The sequence below is a fragment of the Gossypium hirsutum genome, chromosome A05, assembly GCF_007990345.1.
Source record: "Gossypium hirsutum isolate 1008001.06 chromosome A05, Gossypium_hirsutum_v2.1, whole genome shotgun sequence".
NCBI lineage: Eukaryota > Viridiplantae > Streptophyta > Magnoliopsida > Malvales > Malvaceae > Gossypium > Gossypium hirsutum.
This window is the reverse complement of record NC_053428.1, coordinates 80,449,570-80,456,109: the sequence shown is the minus strand read 5'-3', so window position 1 is coordinate 80,456,109 and position 6,540 is coordinate 80,449,570.

Genomic DNA, 6,540 nt, shown 5'->3' with positions numbered 1-6,540 from the left:
TAACTTTTTAGAAAATCAACTACTATTTTGGCATCAGCACGACGAGTGACTTTTGCTTCCACCTACTTTGACACATAGTCAACAGCAAGTAAAATATAAATGTTATCGAATGATGAGACAAAAGAGCCCATAAAATCAATGCCCCATATATCGAAAATTTCATAGACATGCATAGGGGTTTGAGGCATTTCATTTTTTTAGCTCAAGTTTCCTACCCTTTGACATTTTTTGCAAGTTTTACAAAACAGATAAGTGTCACAAAAAATATTTGGCCAATATAGTCCACATTCAAGTACTTTATACGTAGTTTGTTTGGGGCCAAAATGTCCATCACATGCATAATAATGACAAAAGGATAGAATTGATTTTATCTCAGTTTCAGGAACGCATCGACGAATTACCTGGTCAGAACAGTATTTCCAAAGATAGGGGTCATCCTAAATATAGTATTGAGACTCACATTTGATCTTGTCTTTTTCAGATCGTGATAGGTTAGGAGAGACTATATGTGTAGCAAGATAATTCAACATGTCTGCATACTAAGGAAAAATCGTCTAGGCAGCAAGCAAGTTTTCATCTGAAAAATCATTTTTAAGTGGTGTTACATCCTTTGATGGACGAATTCTGCTCAGATGGTCAGCCACCAAATTTTCACATCCTTTCTTATCTTTTATTACGAGATCAAACTCTTACAAAAGTAGTATCCACCTTATAAGCCTCGGTTTTACTTCCTTCTTCCCGAATAGGTATTTGAGAGCTGCATGATCAGAAAAAACCACAATCTTAGTTCCTAATAAATATGAACGAATTTTTTCTAAGGTAAAGACTATAGTTAGAAACTCTTTTTCAGTGGTTGAATAGTTGATTTGGGCAGCATCCAAAGTTTTAGAGGCATAGGAGATGACGTGTGGTTCTTTCTCGATCCTTTGTCTAAGGATTGCTCCCACGCTATGGTTACTAGCATCGCACATTATCTCGAAAGGATAACTCTAATTCAGTGGTTAAACAATAGGTGCCGAAACGAGCTTATGTTTGAGCGTGTCAAATGCTTCTCTACATGATTGGCCAAACTCAAATTCCTTCTCCTTTTGTAATAGGTTGCAGAGAGGTTGCGCAATTTTTGAAAAGTCCCTAATGAACCACCTGTAGAAACCTGCATGACCAAGGAAAGACTAAATCTCCCTCACAGTTGTGGGATATGGAAGTGAGTTAATGATCTCGATTTTTACTTTATCGACAGAAATTCCCCCAGCAGAAATAATATGACCTAGCATAATCCCTTGTCTACCATAAAATGGCATTTCTCATAATTTAGGACAAGATTAAATTCTAAGCAAGTTTCCAAAATTTTTGCAAGATTCGTCAAACATGCCTCGAAGGACTCACCATATACAGTAAAGTCGTCCATGAACACCTTGATTATTTTCTCAACGTAATCTGAAAATATACTCACCATGCACCTTTAAAAAGTGGCTGGTGCGTTATAGAGTCCGAATGGCATCCATCTGTAAGTGAATATACCAAATAGGCACGTAAAAACCATCTTCTCTTGATCCTCCGGTGCCACTGGAATCTGGAAAAACCCTGAGTAACCATCAAGACCACAATAGTGAAACTTTCCAGCTAAACGTTCTAACATTTGGTCAATAAAAGGAAGTGGAAAGTGATCTTTCCGAGTTAGTGAATTCAACTTCCTGAAATCAATGCAAGCTCTCCACCCGTTTTGGACCCGAGTGGGAACCATCTCACCTGCCCAATTCTCAATTACGGTTACACCGATCTTTTTTGGTACTATGTGGACTCGGCTAACCCAATTACTATCGGAAATGGGATAGATCATCCCAGCATCAAGTAGCTTTTGGACTTCTTTTCTTACCACTTCCATCATGGGTAGATTGAGACGCCTTTGAGCCTCTTTTAGTTACAGCATTATCCACCATTTGAATTTTGTGCATGCAAGTCGAGGGGCTTAACCCCTTAATGTCGGCTATCGTCTATCCAATTACCTCTTTATAGTCCCTAAGGACTCGTACCAAATTTTCCTCTTCTACCCTCGAGAGTTTACTCGAGATTATCACCGGTAGTGTATTTCTTTCACTGAGAAAAGCATACTTCAAGTGGTTTGGCAGTGGTTTGATTTCCAACTCCAGAGCCTGCAAAATAGATGGTACGAACTTAGTTTGTGAGGGAGATAATTCAAAAGTTTTACCTATAGCTTTCCGCAGTTGCGATGTCTCCATATGAGCTACTGTTTCGTGAACAGAATCTTCAATTGTTATCCACTCCTCTAGTTCTTTAATGGCATCAAAGTCTAAACTCCTGCAAAGGACAGTTCGTAATTCATCCTCGTCATGATATTCCAAATGTAATTCAGTTAAAGGATCAATAATATCAATGTTAAAAACATTAGAAATCATGCTAGGACAGTTCATGGCCTCGTAGACATTGAATTTCACAACTTCCCCATCGAACTCCATAGTGAGTATCCCACTTCGTACATAGATCTTCGTTTGTGCGGTACTCAAAAATGTCCTTCCGAGAAGTATGTCCAATGCATTGGCCGAATTGTCATCCTCTATGTCGATAATGTAGAAGTCTGCAAGAAATATTAGCTCGTTTACCTTGACAAGAATGTCTTCTAATACTCTATCTGGTTGCACCACATATCATCTGCAAGCTGGAAAATCACGCCTGTTTCCTTCAAAGGAACCGCCTTAAGTAGTTTATAAATTGACAAAGGTATAACATTAATTGATTCGCCTAAGTCACACATTGTTTTTTTAATACCGACACTACCTATTTTATAGGATATGAAAAACATACTTTGGTCCTTACATTTGGGCGGTATTTTCCATTGCAAAATGGCAGAGACATTTTCTCTAACACTTACCTTTTCATTTCCCAAGAGTTTCCTCTTACTCGTGCATAACTCTTTCAAGAATTTGGCGTATCGTGGGATTTGCTTAATTGCATCGAGAAGAGGTATGTTGATTTCTACCTTTCAGAAGGTGTCGAAGATCTCCATCTCGTCTCACTCCTTCTTAGATTGGACAAGTCATCTGGGAAACGGAGGTGGTACTGCAAACGACTTTTGTGGAGCTAACTCTACTGGAGCCTCTGTGTCAAGTTTCTTCTCGTCTCGACCAGCATCGTGGCTGCGACTCATGCTAGGTACGGGCTCCAAAACCTTCCCACTCCTCAATGTCATAGCGCTTGCATTGTGCCAAGGTTTTAGCTCAGTTTGGAATGGCAGGTTACCTTGAGACTCCAAATGACTAACCGTGAGCACAAGTTTGCTTACTTGCTTGTCCAACTCCTGCAGATGCATGTCAGTTTTTTATTGGAATTTCTCAGTACTGTTGGCTAACCTTTCCACTATGGCTTCCAAAGATGACTTTGGAGGTGGTAATTGTTGATTCTGGGGCGGCCTCTATTGAAACAGTTGATTGAACCACGGATTCGTCCCATAACTGAGATTCGGGTGATCTTTCCACCTTATATTATACGAGTTTTGAGTATAGGTCATACCACCTTAGGGGCGGTCCTAGAAATTTTCCAACAGCATTAGCTTGTTCCGTCAAATCCTCATGTAAAATCAGACAGGAGTCCGTCGGGTGGTCTGGCTTGGCGCAAATTTCGCATAACCGTGCTGGGCCTGTTTTGTATGAAAGAAAAGTTTGAACAACATTAGTCAGCTTATCAATCTTATCTTCTAGAGATAAAGAACTTAACCTATGAACCCGTCTCATGGGTTCTGTAACAGGTCGGAATTGTTGAGAGTTGTCAGTCATAGTTGAAATCAATTCTCTCTCTTTTTGAGGAGTCATGTTAACAAGCGCCCCCCATTTGCAGCATTTATCATTTTCATTTCCATTGGGAGTAATCCTTTATAGAAATACTACAATAGTGACTGCTCAATCAGTCCATGCTGTGGGTAGCTTGCGCACAACTTTTTGTATCACTCCCAGTAATCGTAGAGCGATTCAGTGTCCTTCTGATGGATTCCTATAATGTCCCTCCTTAGTTCAGCTGCCTGGGCTGCAGGGAAGAACCTGTCAAGAAACAAACAAAACATGTCAGACCATGTGTTAATAGATCCCAGAGGCAAATAAAATAGCCACTCTCTAGCAGAGTCGGATAATGAGATGGAAAAGCACGAAGTTTGATTTGGTCTTCTGTTACTCCCTGAGGCTTCATGCTTGTATGTAACACCCCAAATTTGGGCCTAGAAGTATTGGGCCTTGAGTGCGGGTCTGTAAGGAGGTTGTATATAGGTATTTAATTGTGCAATGAAATAACACAATTAAATGTTTGCCTTAGTGGTTAATGGCTTTAAGAAGTGTTGGAGAAATCTTGGGTTCAAACTTGGGCTTTAGCAAAAATTTTGGTATTAAGTGAAAAAAACCTGGATGCTTGAATGAGGCCCTTTTAAATTATTGTGGTAAATATATGACACAAAGAAGCATGTAGTCTAGTGGTTGTGGCATCATTAAGGTTGTATGGGAGCTTGGGTTCAAGTCTTGGCTCTTGCAATTTATTTTGGTTTTTTAAGGGAACATGGACTTTGGCCTTTAGACCTTATAATTAATTGAGGATAAAATATGACACAAAAAGCCTTGTGGCTTAGTGGCAAGAAGTGTGTGGAGCATCTGAGGGGAGGCATGGGTTCGAATCCCATGGCAAGCAAGGAGCATTTATTTTGCTAACAGGGGGCGGCAAGAGTTGGTGTTGAATTTAAACTCTGATGTTGGAGGGATCCCACATCAGGAAGCTAACATAAGAGTGGATGCGAAGCTGGCTTTAAATAGAGGGAACCATGAGGAGAGTAAAGGTACCTTTCTTGGCTGATCCCTTTCGCTGTATGGTGTGCTCGTTTGGGTTGGGCGTCGGCTAAGAGTGCTCGGAGCTTGGATTAACTCCAGTCGCCAATCAGGTGTGTATTTCTCGCTACTCTAGCTGTAGGATGGCTACTTCGGGCCGCGATGGGCCGAAAGGGGTCATGTGGGCCCAATGGGCCTACGGGCCCAATTGGATAAGTTGTTTGATTGTGTAGTAAATATTAGACTAGGCTAGGTGAATCTCATATCTGTGGCTAGATTTGGGCTAAAAGGGCCACACGAGCGTGTGGGCCCATTTGGGCTGAGAATAGGCTTTAGGCCCATTCGTATTGTTATCCCTATTTAGAATATTTTAGTTTACCAAATTACTGAAATGCCCTCAAATTGTAAAATTACCAAAGTACCCTCGATTTATAGAATTACCGTTTTACCCTCGATTTACAAAATTACTTTTTTACCCTCGATTTATAGAATTACTATTTTACCCTTAATTTACAGAATTACTGTTTTACCCTCGATTTACAAAATTACCAAAATACCCTCGATCAATAAAATTACCAAAATACCCTAGTCTATAAAATTGCTAAAATACCCCTGGTTTGTAAAATTACCGAAATACCTTCAATTTGTAAAATTACCAAAATACCCCTAGTTTGTAAAATTACCAAAATATCACCAGTTTGTGAAATTACCGAAATACCCTCAATTTGTAAAATTACCAAAATACCCCTGATTTACAAAGTTACAGAAATACCCTTGACTTTCTAAAAATTATGGAAATACCATTGGTTTACAAAATTACTGAAATACCCTTGGTTTGTAGATTTACCAAAACACCCTTGTAGGATGAAATGACTAAAATACCCCTATTAGGTAAAAAGACCGTAAAGCCCCTATAGGGTAAAGAGACCGTAAAGCCCCTGTAGGGTAAAGTGATCGTAATACCCCTGTATGGTAAATTGACGAATATGCCCTTATGTTCCGTATGACTGATGTGCTTAGGATTTACATATATTGATATTGGATTAGCTAAGTTTGAGTGACAGGTGGTGGTTATCGTAGGTGATTGATTTTGGAAACGTTTCAACTTCAACCCGTAACAAGTGTGTACTAACCCTCGTAATAGCTTAGATTAATATTTGCTGAGAAGCCGAAATGCTAAAATACCAGTATTTCGGGAACTTGTAATGTTGCGTTTGGGTGTAGATGCAATAAATATGATAAGATCGGTGTTTGGATCGATGGAACAGGTAAGAACTCAATTTTGTACATGATGGTAAGTTGGGCCTCAATGGGCTGAAATTGGGCCCAATGGGCTTTCGAACCCATTTGGGTAGAATTGATAGAAAATGGAATTTGGAAAAGTTACACATTAACACGGTTAGTATTGTTGTAAATTTTGGGTTAAGTAGGCTAAATCAGCATTCGTAGGGCCTATTAGAGGTTTTGGGCCCAAAAGCCCAAATTTGATAAAGTGGGTTAAAGATCATTGTTTAAACACTCGAAAATATTGATAATTGTAATGAACATGGAAAACCCTGATATTTGGTAAAATTACGAATATACCCTTATAATGTGAAAAATGACTGTTTTGCCCTTGTGGGCAAGTGACTGACTTGGACTGTGTGGTTGACGGATTGATTGTGAATATATGTTGGTGATATGAATGACTTGACTGTGATTGTTTATTCAAATATGGGCA